The sequence below is a fragment of the Delphinus delphis genome, chromosome 13 (assembly GCF_949987515.2).
Source record: "Delphinus delphis chromosome 13, mDelDel1.2, whole genome shotgun sequence".
NCBI classification, from domain to species: Eukaryota; Metazoa; Chordata; class Mammalia; order Artiodactyla; family Delphinidae; genus Delphinus; species Delphinus delphis.
In genome coordinates, this window is record NC_082695.1 from 54,700,826 (window position 1) to 54,716,688 (window position 15,863).

Here is a 15,863-nt window from a genome sequence, read left to right on the forward strand (position 1 = left end):
CAAAAGAGCCAAAATAGTTGTTAGTTGTTAGTTGATAGTTCTGGGGGAAGAGTTTTTATAGGCAAAATTGGAGGCAGGGAAAAGTTTTTAGGGTGTGTGACTTTCCTCTGATTGGCTCGTAGTGAGGTAACAGGGCATTGTTCTGGGAATCTCAATCATCAGCCTTCTGGTTCCAACCAGTCAGGGATCTATGTGCTTGTGTTCAGCCTGAAGTTACCATCCTCCACCTGGGTGGGGGTCTTAGTTCCCATAGAAGAACTCAGAGATGTGTATCAGATTGTCATGCACTTCTCTTGAGGAGGAACCAGGACCCTGCCCCACAGCTGCACTATTTTTCCTTGATGGCTTTCCTTTGTTTCTGCATTCCCTCACTCCTCTAATGAGTAACTGTTTGAATCTGCCCTTTCGAACTCAAGGAAGGTCTAGGAGGCTGAAACCTTTTTCCTACAAACAAGAAACAAGGGACACAGAAATAGGCTTTTGTACCTGGGAGGGCCAGGTCCTACTCAGTTTCAATCCCCCCTTTTCTCTGATACTTCTCAATCTTGAGGGGAACAGATGTTGGACAAGAAAGGGAATGACATTTTAGATAGAGAGGTTAATCATAAACTCAGCAGAGAAACTTGGTTTTAGGGGGACTTGGTTTCAGATTTGCTTGCGTGGTGGACTCCATATGTAGTTCAGCATGGCGTTGATATAAAAGTATTAACATTAATGGCCTTTAGGTTCCTTTATAAGACTTAAAACTAGTGGTTAAACTTCCTCTTTATCAAAGATGTTGTTCCCTTTATCATCAACACATGAAATGCATTTTGGGAAATTTATTTCAGTTTCCCTTTAAGTTTATATATATATATATATATATGTATATATACATCCACATGTACATACATCTATTCTGGAATAATTTTTGATTTAAAATGGAACATCAGTTCTTCATGTTTTCTAATATTTTTAGGCCCTGGAAAAGTTTCATCTCATAGACCTAAAGCTGTAAGATGATAATATTGAAATGCAAGTCACAAGCTTCAATTAGGTACAATCAGAAATCATGCGGTGACTTCATTAAGTATCATTAAGAATGATCAAAATATTGCTCTTAGGAAAAATACATCAAAAGCATTGCATTTACACATTGATTAAACAGGATCTGCAATTTCTAAAATCTGGTATGGGAAAAAAGAATGGAGTAAATTAAGTGCTCATATCCCACTTAGCAACAAGGGAGTGCTTAGCAACTGGCAAAGGAAGACATAAAGGGAGATGGTGGAAAACAAAATATGATCAGCTTCTGAAACAGGGGGAGGAATCAAGAAAGGACAATGTAACTAATTGGGGCTGGAGGAGAGGTTGCTATCCCAGGAGCAGTGGTCAAGTTCATGTTAGCCTGCTTTGTATAAGATTTTTATTTTTAGCTTTAGGAAATTAAGCTTATAATTAGGGAATCAAGAGTACAGGAAGGACTCTCATCAAAGCCATGAGTGTGGCTAGAGTCATCTCTGGTGACATGCATGTACCCATTTACAAATATTTTCCCCTTTTACTCGTGTATTAAGGTGCATAGCCGAGTTCTCAGTCCCACAAGATTTTAAGTCTTAAGGAGGTTTAAGGAAGACTTGATGTTATATCCCTTTGAGAACTCTTCAATAGTATTAGTTTTCTAATTACTCTCCCTGATCCCCTTGCTTTGCATTTTATCTGCATTCCTTGGTAGTACCATTCATCCCATGACTTCAGCTCCCATTGTGCACTGATAATTCTCAACCCTTCTTATCCACTTAGAGACACCTCTTTCCTGTGCTTCAATCTGTGCCCATGAATGTTCATGGGCCACTGAAACTTACCATGATAAATCCTATTCTCCCCACCCTCTTGCTCCCCACTTTCATATACCATCTTAGGAAGACCATCACCCATGCAGTCACCCCATCCAGGACCCTCCCTACATCTGTCTCCTTAACACCCACATCCAGTCTGTAGCTAAATTCATGGATTCTTTCCCTGAAATGTGTATCAGTCTCACTCTCCTTCATAATAAATCTAAAATAAAAAATGAAAAATAAATCATCATCCTTCACCAAAATCCAAATTTGTAGCATTGCATGAAGGTTCCTCATCATCTGGCCAAATTGACTTTTTTCTTTTTACTTGGTTTCTGCCATTCCAGTTTGCATGTAGCCCATGTTTGGGTCATATCAAATGTGTGCTCATTCCTGAAAGGTGCCATGTTTTCTGACACCTCTTATCCAAAATTGACAGTGTGCTCTTCTTTTACCATGCCCTGACTTTATCTGAACCTTGAAAACTTACATAAACTTCTCATGGTTAACTCTTTGTATCATTCCTAATACTGGGCTTATGGTAAAGTCATATTAATTATTGTTTATCAAAGAATTCCCAAAGGAACAGACATTTACAATCAAATTTCAGATATTACAGTAAGTATCACTGGAAATAGTAGACATTCAATAAATATCTGTTTAATTGAATTAAATATATGGACAAGAATCCAGCATCCCCAAAATCAGAACCCACAGATGAGGAGTTGAAAACATTTTTTCTGTAAAGAACCAGATAGTAAATATTTTAGGCTTTGCAGGCCATATAGTCTCTGTTGCAACCACTAAATTCTTCTACTGTAGCATAAAAGCAACCACAGACAGAAAAAAAAAAAAAAAAGGATTGCAGTGGTCTAATAAAACTTTATTTATGGACACTGAAATTTAAATTTCACATAATTTTTAGGTGTCGCAAAAGATTCTTCTTCTTTTTTTTTTAACCACTTAAAACTATTGAAACAATTTACTCAGAAACTATATAAAACCACTTAGCCAGCTGGATTCAACCCACAGGCTGTGGTTTGCTGATTTCTGCTATATCTCATCACTGGTTTCAGCTCCTTATTTGGTCAACATTTTATACAAACCTCATTTGGATTGTTGCCACCAACAGTTAACATAAATCATATCCATGTCATTGCTTTATTCTAGCAGTCATTTTAGCTATACCCCAACCTGGAAATCCCCCAGACTTATGAGACTTCCTCTTAATACTTGTTATTACTGTGTATATCGAACAGGTAAAGAGCTTATCCCATTCTTTCTAGCAATTTTAGAACAAACACAGAGCCTCTGTGTGACCCAGTGTTTGACAACCATTTGCTCCTATATTGTTACATCCCATATTGTCACAATTAATTTTTCACTATCAACTTGCTTCCTAAGAATCCATTGTTTTTTCCCTGAATTGCCATCTTCTCCTCTGTCAAGGCAATTTCTTCCCTATGTAAAGCATTTTAATTTTTTTTTAACAGAGCATCACTTTTAATCTTACTAATATTACTAAATTGATCTTACTAACCTTGACTCGCCCTTCTGCCCAATAGGAGATCATGAATTCTTATAATTTTCTATGGTAAGTCCTTTTCCTGTACTCCCAGTATTCCATACTTACTAAGATACATTATGATTCTTACTTAGTCTGTTCAAGCTGCTATTATAAAATACATGGGGTATTTTACCCAATACCCATACATGGGGTCACTTATAGACAACAGAAATTTATTTCTGATAGTTCTGAAGGCTGGTAAGTCTAACATCAAGGAGCTGGCAGATTCAGTATCTGGCAAGGGTCTGCTTTCTGTTTCATAGATGGTCATTCTCTCTCTGTGTTCTCACATGGCAGAAGGGGGTGAGGGGACTCTCTGGGATCTCTTATAAGGGAATTAATCCCATTCAGGAATGCGCTACCCTCATGACCTAATTGCTTCCCAAAGGTCCCAACTCCAACCACTATCGTATTGGGAATTAGGTTTCAACATATGAATTTTGGGGAGAGACACAAATATTCAATCTAAACCAAATACACAATACTTATATTCAAAACAAGAATGATGAAAAGAGGAAGGAAGAAGAGGAGGCAGAGTAAGAGGATGAGGAGAATAAAGAAAGGGAAAAAAATAGTAAGAGAGGATAGAGACCAAAAATAAAGAAACAAATAGGAAGGTTATATTACATACTTAAAATGAGATTGTATGAAACTCTTTCACAAATATTATCTGCTATGAGCTAGGAAACTGGAAAAAATTACTTTTGACCTGGAGAAGTTAATTAGTCAAAAAGAGAAAGGAAGCTCAAATCATACTTTTTTAACCTTTTTTCCTGAATCACACTCTATTTAAAAGTCTGATAGAAGATACTTCAGGCTGACAGTTTCTCAAGTTCCATCTGTGTTCAGGCTCTGGGCATCCTGGGTCTTTTTATATGGATAGAAATCAAACCCTAGTACAGCATCAGAATGTTCTAACTTCTTGCAATGGTATTTACATTCCTCTGCTGCTTTTTCAAAAGATGTCCAGACCTATAAATATTAAGCTACATTTTGGGGCCCTAACCTTGAATGAGGGCAGTTACCATTTAATATTGCCAAAGGAAGGGAATGGGTGCAGGAGTAGGCAAGGGAAAGAAACACAAAACCAAAAATGTCAAATCTGATTGATTTAAAACTAGGTAGGCAAATCAGCAAGGGCTGATTGATCCAGCATCACTGGAGAGTGAGGTCAGACAGGGCTGTTTTAAAATTATTTGGTATTTTCAGAAATTGATTACTTATGGAGAGCATTAAGAAGTAGCTGTGCACATTCATTTAATGGGCCAGTGACTCTTGTACAGGGCTGGAGTCGTCACATTCAATCTCATCTACTCCTTGTTAACTTGCACTTTCTTCTGAAGAGTGTTTATTTATTACAGATGCTATAAGGATAAACTACAAACTAGAATAATAAATAATGCCCTAAATGGGATTTTGCAAGCACTACCTTCCCACCCATCTTTCTATTCCCAGCCCCCCAGTGTGACAGGCACCATTGTTTACAGGCCTGTGAATGTCTGTAGGGCTGAAGAACAAGTCCTTTTCTGTCCTAACGTGCATTTCAGTGAGGAGACATCCACTTATATGGAGAGAACTTAAGGACACTGGGATGTCCTCCTGTTCCCCAAAAGTGCTCCTCAGTGGTCCATTCATTGAAGGGACATTCCACTGGTTCTTTGAGTTAGTGATACCCTTTGAAGATATGAACAGTCTTGGGAGAAATGTCATGCCTTACTGCAGTCCTAGATATACAACTTGGTATAAATTCATGTTGTTGGTCATTTCCTACCCTTTCAGCTGGAAACAGGCCCCAAAGGGAAAATTGATATGATGGAGAAAGAGAGGAATATTTTGGAATATGAACCGTGGACCAATGGGTTGTATTTGGGAGTGGCACTTCAAGAAAATCTATAGAGTGAGGCGATAAGAGGGCAAGGACTTTGACATGTGTGTGAGCGGGCACACACACACAGACACACACAGACTTCACTCAGAATCAAAAACGGAACTTCATTTTTAACTTCCAATCTGATAACTGCCTAAAGGTAAGTCTCCATTTCTCCAGAGATCTTTTCAAAACTTCCCTTATGGCTTTGCAGACGCTGCCACACCGGAACCTCCCGCGCTGCCCAACCATGGTCAACCCTACTGTGTTCTTTGACATCGCCATTGACGGCAAGCCCTTGGAACGTGTCTCCTTCGAGCTGTTTGCAGACAAAGTTCCAAAGACAGCAGAAAACTTTCATGCTCTGAGCACTGGGAAGAAGGGTTTTGGTTATAAAGGTTCCTGCTTTCACAGAACAATTCCAGGATTTATGTGTCAGGGTGGTGACTTCACATGTCATAATGGCACTGGTGGCAAGTCCATCTATGGGAGAAATTTGATGATGAGAATTTCCTCCTGAAGCATATGGGTCCTGGCATCTTGTCCATGGCAAATGCTGGCCCCAACACAAACGGTTCCGTTTTTCATCTGCACTGCCAAGACTGAGTGGTTGGGTGGCAAGCATGTGGTCTTTCACAAGGTGAAAGAGGGCATGAATATTGTGGAAGCCATGGAGCACTTTGGGTCCAGGAATGGCAAGGCCAGCAAGAAGATCACCATTGCTGACTGTGGACAAATCTAATAATAAATTTGACTTGTGTTTTATCTTAACCACCAAGACTATTCCTTCTGTAGCTCAGGAGAGCACCCCTTCATCTCCATCTGCTCAAAATATACTATAATCTTTGTGCTCTCATTGCACTTCTTTGGGTTCCATATTTTCCTTATTCCCCTCCAAGTTTAGCTGAATTGCAAAGTTAAGTTTATGGTTATGAAATAAAAACTAAACAATCAAAAAAAAAAAAAAAAAAACAACTTCCCTTATGACATAGCGAGAGTCCCCACTAGAAACTGCTGGTTTATTCCTACACAGATTTTCTCTTTTAAATCATTAACAATAAGGACACACCATCCACATCTCTCTCTTTATAATTTTATACAACTTTTAAAGCTAAGCTCAAACTGCAATCCCGTGAACACTGTTACCTATTTCTTTGACTAAAATTGTCTTACTCTGATTTCCCATTATCTTTTGAAGTGCTTAATTCTGTTTTTACAGTTGAATTCTCAGATGATTTTATTTATCTCACATAAAATACAAACTCTTTTATGGCAAGAACTCCCGTTTCTTGTATCCCTAACATATGGTTGTATCCAGGACGCAAACTCAAGTATAAAATCAAAATATCACTTATCCTCCCTCCCTTTTTTAAAAAGAGGGCATTTGGGTGAGGTGCGTGTACTAGAATGACTGTCACATTCCCCATGCACTGTATGGAGCTGACTAGTACTCCTGAGACTATAGCTTTATGGATTTTGTGTGTTTCTCCAAAGTGAATCTTTCAGGTATCTTTCTAAAATGGTAAGAGAATTCCTTTAGGATATTTATTTCATATGAGTAAAGATATAAAGTGCATCAATGCATGTATATCCAATGGTGAAAAATGCAACACTTCCTAGGTTTGTGTTTTTCAGCTGTCCCACAATACATTTACTGTCATCTAATTAGGCATTCTAAGAACATAAAGTCCCGTTGTGTTTACCCTGCAACAATTATAATCCAGTGTGCCTGACATCACAGTATTTATCCCCAGAAATAATGACTCCATGGCAAAGGCAGCAATATGAGTGCATCACAGGACCAAACAGAAAAGCAAGGGAGACCCTAAAGGAAGTACTCCATATTCAGATACAAACGGGGTTCACAATGAACAGATCACCAATTTTAATAAACCTGATGAAAGGGAAGTAGATTGGATATGAAAGTCAAATATACTTGAGATCCCCTGCTTGTATAATAGCCCCTCTTTAAATTAAGACTTTTCCAGGTGATTAAGGAGAATGCCAGCACTTCAAAGGGAAGCAGAGCCTTGTTCTCTGCAGCTCCACAGGCGACCAGCTCTCTTTCCCTTTGTCCAGATGGAGGCTTTGTTCTCCCAAAGTTGGTCAGGTGCTGCGCCTGTCCAAAAGGGGAAACGAGTGAGGCTTTAGGAGCCTGCACCTGTTTGAAAAGCAATGCCGCTCCCTTGGCTCCAAAGCCCCAAACATCAAATGCCTCCCTTTGCCAAGCAGCTTGGCTATTCCCCAGGCGTTTTCAATCTAGTTGAGTAAAACAAAAATTGCATAATTTGTCATTATTTTCAAGGAATGAGATGTGCCTTCTACAATTTCTTTCGAGTTAAATACAATGATGCTGAGCTTCCTGTGAACGTCAATGCCTTCTTTCTCAGAAAGAATAGAAATAAAGAATGGTAAAAGAAACACCAATTGATTGACTGCAATTTTCTCTGATATTTGTTATTGGTGTGTTCTTTGTATGCATTTTTATGGATAGGTAGCAGAAAAATTATTTTCCCAGGTCTTTATTAAAGAGAAGCCAAACCCTCTGGGAAAAACTGGGACTGGAAGCCAGGACTTCTGAATCAACTACAAGATTCAAAACAAATAAATCACATTAATTTAGGAAAGTCACAAGTCATATAAACATTCAATTTCCTCATCTTTAAAATGCAGATTAAAATGATCTTCTCTAAATATATCCCATTTTATTATGAAACTAAAATTTTAAAAATTGATAAGAAAGTGTTTTAAAATGTTGAATATTCTCTGTAAATGTAAAGTAGTTTGAATGAGAAATAAAGGGTGGGGTAGGATTCTTAGACAGGAGTCCTACCGCTCTTTCTATGGTGAAAGCGTCAAACCCAGGCAGAGAGAGGAATGAAGAGCAAAGAAAACAAATCAGAACAATCATCAGAAAGCAAGGGCATCCTCAATCTCATCTATTAAAAGCTGAGAAAAACACCTAAAAACCTCCACCATATTTTTTTTTTGTGTACAGTGCCTTTCTGCTGCCATTTGGTTACAATAGTGGAGAAAAATAGGCCCATAAAGCAAGATTGATTGCTGGGAAGATGATCAATTGCTGCTGTGAAAGGGGAAAAAACTGATAAATGTTTTTTTTTTTTTCCCTCTCTTCACAACCTTTTGCTAAAGCTGTGCAAAATGTGTCATGCATAAAAAGTATGCAATTTTCATGTAATTAGAGGAACACAAGATGAAAATGAGTTCCATCAGAGCAATCAAGGATGGTAATGTGGTATGTATTTGTCAGTGCCTATTTGTCATGAAAGCAAAACCCAGCAAGTTAGATATTTTATTTCATTTTAACTCTGAAAAACATAAATGCCATTTTGCCATGGCCAAATCTATAAATTTCAATAATCTTTTTTTTTTTTTGAAAAGTGAAGGTTTGGAACTGCAGATTAGGTCATTTTACTCTTAAAAAATAGAATACCATCTTAAGAAAAACACTGAAATTATAAGAAAGATTTATTTCATGGAGGGTCGGATTTACAGCGGGAGGTGATAGGTTTACCGTTTGCTACACAAAAACACAATATAATGTATTTTCTCTAAAAATAACACTTACATCTTACAGTAGCATGTGCTTCTGATCCTATCACGTATCCCCAAAACCAAGGGTATTAAGTTTTTATATTCTTCTTGAGCAAGAGGGCATATGTTTTTTCTTTCTTCCTTTCATACTCTTTCCCTTCCTTTCTCCCTTCTTTCTTTCCTTCCTTCTTTTCTATTTATCCATTCACTTATTCACTTATTATTTTTTTGAAACAGTTTATTGAGCATCAGAATTGTGCCAGGCATCTAGATTCTGATTATGTAAAATTAAAAAAAAAAAACATGACCCATGTTCTCAAGCTGATTTCACTTAGTGGGGTCAGTGGCAAGTAAGGAATTAATGCGATGGGATAGTGTCATAATAGGGACAGATTCAGGAGTTAATGGGGAGTTGTGTAGGCTTCAGCTGGTAAAGCTTATGGGAAGGTTACTTTCTGGTCAGTCCTGCTTTAGTCACTAAGTAGGACAGATGTGGGAAAAGGCAGTCCTGACAGATGAACAAGTAAGGCAAATGATATGAGGACACTGAAAGCTTAGCCTGCTTGTGAAGGTGCAACTAGTTAATTATTTTCATGGTGTAAAGTGTGAAATGAATTGGAGAAGGAAAAATGAGGAAGATCTTCATAGGCCGGGCTAAGGTGTTTGGTCTCTGTCTTCAGCGCAATAGGAATACTTTTCATGTTTAAAGCAGAAATACTGTATAATCAAATCTGATGGTAGAAGGGACAGTCTAGCAGCAGCATGGTGAATGGATGCGAGTGGGTAGGACCAGTTAGGACTCTATAAGAACAACCCAGCTGAGAGATAGTGATGATTGGAGAAAGATGGGAAATGGATGGGTTTGAGATACCTTACAGAAGAATTTACATGATTTAGAAATGGATTACTAATAGGAGATTAGGCAGAGAGAGGACTTAAAATATTTAGTGCAGGAAATTGAGTGAATAATGATACCTTTAAGTAAGTCAGGGAACACAGGAAAAGGAGCAAATATTACTTGGAAAATAGCGAGTTACAACTTGGACCTGTTTAATGTGATATAATGGTGGAATGCTTAAGATAGATAATTATGGTATACACAATCTGCATATTTGGGATCCAGACATTTTCCCTTCCTGAAATATTGTGAGTTTGAAAAGTTGTCAGATCTAAGCTAAGACAATATTCATTCATTCATTTAATTTGAAAGTGAATAGCAAGCAACTACACTGTCTAGTTAAAGTAGTGGTAAAGCACAAGGGCTGTCTACAATATTAGACATTTTTGGACACAAAACATACCTCTTCCAGTTATGATCTTTTTGACACAGGGTATTTGCAAAAACCCCATTAATCCTCATTTTTCTTATCTGTGAAATTAAAGTTATTATATCCACTCTATAGAATTAATTATGAGGTTGAAGGGAGATGAAACACACAGAGTAGTTAGCACAGTTCCTGACATGTAGTTATATAATTAGCATTATTGAGATCCAAGTCACTAATGTGTATGTGAAGTCAACAAATATACAAATACCTCCAGGAAATTTGAGCTATCAAATTATTTTACTTTTTAAAATAATCTAGTACTAACTAATGCTAAATAGGTGATAAGTACATCTAAAAACACTTAGAAAAATATAATTTGATAGCCCTATATAACAAATAATCCTCATTGAACACTCACTACTGTGAAAATATGGACAGTGTTTTTGAGTCTGTGACTGTATAGTAATAATAACAATAATAATAATATTAACTCATATTTCTATAGTGTTTTTCCATTTACTGAATACTCTAACATATTGGGTTGGCCAAAAGTTTCATTTGTTTTTTTCCATAAGATGGCTCTAGTAGCACTTAGTTGTCTAAACTTCATTCAAAACAATTTTGTTAGCTTGTACGTGACAGCTGTCATATCAGTGTGCATTTTTAAAAAGACATCAAAATTGGTGAATTTTTGTGTAGCCATTTCAATATTGAAGATGGAAGAAAAACAGCAACATTTTCGACATATTATGCTTTATTATTTCAAGAAAGGTGAAGCGCACCCAAAATGCAAAAAATATTTATGCAGTATATGGAGAAGGTGTGTGACTGATGTTGTGTCAAAAGTGGTTTGCAAAGTTTTGTGCTGGAAATTTCTTGCTGGACAATGCTCCATCGTCGGGTAGACCATTTTAAGTTGACAGGGATCAAATAAAGACATTAATTGAGAATAATCAACATTATACCACACGGGAGATAGCCAACATACTCAAAATATACAAATCAAGCATTGAAAATCATTTGCACCAGCTTGGTTATGTTAATCACTTTGATATTTGGGTTCCACATAAATTAAGTGAAAAAACGTTCTTGACTGTATTTCCACATGTGATTCTCTACTTAAACATAACAAAAATGTTCCATTTTTAAAATAAATTGTGACAGTCCATGAAAAGTGGATACTGTACAATAATGTGGAACAGAAGAGATCATGTGGCAAGCAAAATGAAACACCACCAACCACACCAAAAGGCCAGTCTTCATCCAAAGAAGGTGATGTTGTGTATATGGTGGGATTGGAAAGGAGTCCTCTATTATGAGCTCCTTCTGGAAAACCAAATAATTAATTCCAACAAGTACTGCTCCCAATTAGACCAACTGAAAGTGGCATTTGATGAAAAGCGTCCGGAGTTAGTTAACAGAAAATGCATAGTCTTCCATCAGGATACTACAAGACCGCGTGTTTCTTTGATAACCAGGTAAAAACTGTCACAGCTTGGCTGGGAGGTTCCAATTCATCTGCTGTATTCACCAGACATTACACCTTCAGATTTCCATTTATTTCAGTCTTTACAAAATTCTCTTAATGGAAAAAATTTCAATTCCCTGGAAGAACCGTTCCCTGGAACAGTTATTTGCTCAAAAAGATAAGTTTTGGGAAGATGGAATTATGAATTTTCCTGAAAAATGGCAGAAGGTAATGGTACAAAGGGGAGAATACGTTATTCAATAAAGTTCTTGATGAAAATGAAAAATGTGCCTTTTATTTTTATTTATTTTATTTATGGCACTTTTTGGCCAACCCAATACATTGGCCTGTCATTTTCTTTTCTTATACAAGCATACCTCATTTTATTGTACTTCATCTTATTGTGCTTCACAGATATTGTGTTTTTTACAAATTGAAGGTTTGTGGCAATCCTGTATTGAAGCAGTCTATAGGCACCATTTTTCCAACAATAGTCACTCACATTTGGTAATTTTCATAATATCCCAAACTTTTATTATTATTATTATATTTGTTATGGTGATCTGTGATCAGTGATCTTTGATGTTACTATTATGACTTGCTGAAGGTTCAGATGATGGTTAGCATTTTTTTGGAATAAAGTATTTTTCAATTAAGCTATGTACATTTTTTAGACAAAATGCTATTTTTTAATTAATAGATTATAGTATAGTGTAAACAAAAATTTTATATCTACTGGGAAACCAAAAAATTCATGTGACTTGCTTTATTACAGTGGTCTGGAACGGAACCCACAATATCACTGAGGTATGCCTATAATGTAGTTTTCTGGCTTTGGTATCAGGGCAATGCTGCCATTGCAAACTCAGTTTGGAAGTGTTCTATCTCTCTTCTATTATGTGAAAGATTTTGAGAAGGATTGGTGTTATTTCTTCCTTAAATATTTGATAGAATTCACCTGTGAAACCGTCTGGTCCTGGGCTTTTCTTTTTTGGAAGTTTTTGTTTTCTTTTTATTATTACTCATTCAATTTTTTACTAGTAAATGGCCTGTTTAGATTGTCTATTTCTTCATGATTTAGTCTTCATAGATAGTATGTTTCAAGAAATTTAACATTTCTTCTAGGTTGTCCAGTTTGTTAATATATAATTATTCATCATAGTCTCATGATCCTTTCTACTTGTGTGGTATCAGCTGTAATGTCTCCTCTTTCATTTATAAATTTATTAATCTGAGTCCTCTCTCTTCCTTTCTTGGTAAGTCTAGAAAAACCACTCAGTTTCATTGATATTTCCTATTATTTTTCTGGTCTTTATATAATTTATTTCTGTTCTGATCTTTGTTATTTCTTTCCTACAAATAATTTTGGGTTTAATTTGTTCTTCTTCTAGTCTCTTGAGATGCAAAGTTAGGTTGTTTATTTGAGATTTCTGTTTTTTCTTAATGAAGGCATTTATTATTATAAACTTCCCTTTAGAACTGCTTTTGCAGTTCTCACAAGTTTTTGTTATGTTGTATTTCCAAATTCAGTTTTCTCAAGATTTTTTCTTTTAATTTATCTTTTGATTTTTTTTTTTTTTTTTTTTTGCGGTACACGGGCCTCTCACTGTTGTGGCCTCTCCCGTCGCGGAGCACAGGCTCTGGACGTGCAGGCTCAGCAGCCATGGCTCACGGGCCCAGTTGCTCCACGGCATGTGGGATCTTCCCAGACCGGGGCACGAACCTGTGTCCCCTGCATCGGCAGGTGGACTCTCAACCACTGTGCCACCAGGGAAACCCTGATTTCTTCTTTGACCCATTGGTTGTTCAGGAGCATGTTGTTTAATAGCCACATATTCAGGAATTTTCCAGTTTTCTTCTTGTAATTAATTTCTAGTTTCATAACACTGTGGTCAGAAAAGATGCTTGGTATGATTTCAATTTTCTTAAATGTATTATGATTTGCTTTGTGTCATAACATATTGTTTATCCTGGAAAATGTACCATATGCACTTGAGAGGAAAGAGTATTCTGATGTTGTTCAATGGAATGCTCTGTATATGCCTGTTAGGACCATCTCGTCTGATGTGTAGTTTAAGTCCAATGTTTCTTTATGATTTTCCATATGGATGATCTACCCATTGTTGAAAATGGGGTATTAAAGACACCTACTACTGTACTGTTATCTATTTATCCCTTCAAATATGTTAACATTTATATATTTAGGTGCACCTATAGTAAGTGTATAAGTATTTACAAATATTATATCCTCTTGATGGATTGACCCTATTATCATTATATATGACTTTCTTTGACCCTTGATATAGTCTTCAGCTTAAAGTATATTTTCTCTGATATAAGTATAGATACTTACATGATTTTGTTAAAAGTAGGAGATGACACAACTCTGGTCAATGAGACAGTGGATAATGTCTCATAGGCAACTTCTGGGAAAGTTTTTCTTGATGTTAAAAGGGAAAATACAAGAAAAATAAGATGGGAAAGGAAAATTCATCATTAGAAAACACAAATATATATTTTTTGAGTGGGCAGGTACCCAGATGTATTACTGGTACTGGAAATCCCATTTGCCCAAACCTTTTATCTGCTCATTATATGAGCATCTCTAGCAGACATTTGTTCATGGCTAACTATCTGGGACATTTCAATGAACATCCCATCAGTAATACAGCACCTTGTGCTTTCTATAATATTTTCTGGCACTTATTTATTTCTTCCTCATTATTTACTATTTATAATGGGAGACAGATTTGAGGAGTGGTTGTGTATAATAATTTTTTCACCATCTAATAATCCAATAGGTATTTAAGAAGTATCAGTTAGATATACTAGAGTATTATCTCTAATTTAAATTCCTTTCCTACTTTCCATTTTATTCTTTTCTGCAATGTGTGTAACACTTATGTTCTATTCCTTGTGAATGCAATTTTGATCACTCTCAAGATAATCTCTTTTTTATTTTGGCATTTATTCATGCCTTTAAAAAAGACCCTAATTCTTTCTTCTTAAGTTGCATTTTCCTTCACTTCTATAAACTGGGGGAAATGTTTCCTAAATTCTATTATGATGGAGCATCTTGAAACTAGGGGTTTTGGTGTCATATCCCCTCTTCTTCAAGATTAGTGTTAGGTTTTTTGTTTGTTTGCTTCCTTGTCAAATACCTATTATTTTCATTAGCTACTTGTTCTCTAAAACATCAGGCATAACATTTTAATTTCTTTTGTTTTGTTAGTTATTTGTCCTTAATTTTTATTCACTTAAAGTAGCTTAGATGACACTTTTTGATATCCTTATTCTCTAACTTAGAGTCAGTAAACTTTTTATGTCAAAAAATCAATAAAGAGCTTCCCTAGTGGTGCAGTGGTTGGGAGTCCACCTGCCGATGTGGGGGACACGGGTTTGTGCTCCAGTCCGGGAAGATCCCACATGCCGCGGAGCAGCTGGGCCCGTGAGCCATGGCCACTGAGCCTGCGCGTCCAGAGCCTGTGCTCCGCAACGGGAGAGGCCACAGCAGTGAGAAGCTCGCGTACCGCAAAAAAAAAAAAAAAAAAAATCAGTGAACTTTTTGTCAAGGGTCAAACAGCAAATTATTTAGGCCTTGCAAGCTACATATCTCAACTACTTATCTCTGCAATTGTAGCACAGAAGTAATTATAGACAGTACATTTAAAAGTTAGCATGTCTGTGTCCCAATAATATTTTATTTACAAAAAACAGCTGTGGGCTGTATTTGGCCCATACGCTGTAATTTGCTAACTCCTGTAAATCTAGTCTCTCAGTTTCAGTATTCCAGGTGGACAGAACATCATTGTGACCTCCTGGGTGATTTAACTATAAGAAGCTCTGTGTTTCCTACTATTTGGAAGGATGATTTTGAGGCTCTGACTAACACTTTGTGTGGTATCTACATTGTCTACTCATTCCTAATGTCAAAGAAAAAAAAGACTTCAAGATAATATAAAGTTTTAAATCTTTAGGTTTAGTTCAATCAAGGTTTTAATATACTGTATACAATTTCAAATAATATATATATATATGTCATTGTCTTCTTTTCTTTTTCAGTTGAATCTGAATTTTTTTCTTATTTTCTTTAATCACAGACATATAGAAGTTTTTGACCTTATGAGTTTAACTAGATTCCTGGCTTCTCTCTGCATAATAGAAAATCATCACCAAAGGGTGGCTGAGTAGATTCTATACAAAATAAACTCGTGAGAAAAACAGGATGTACTGCACCTGACTTTATTCTTTTGTCAAAGTTTAGTTGGCTACACATATGTGGGTCTATTTCAGAGATCTCTATCATTTTACAAATGCC

The 15,863-nt window shown here is 36.4% G+C and overlaps 1 pseudogene; it reads left to right on the top strand.

The window, feature by feature from the left end:
• The first annotated feature begins 5,498 nt into the window (after positions 1 to 5,498).
• Positions 5,499 to 5,996, top strand: LOC132436612 (peptidyl-prolyl cis-trans isomerase A pseudogene; annotated as a pseudogene).
• Positions 5,997 to 15,863: the final 9,867 nt, after the last annotated feature.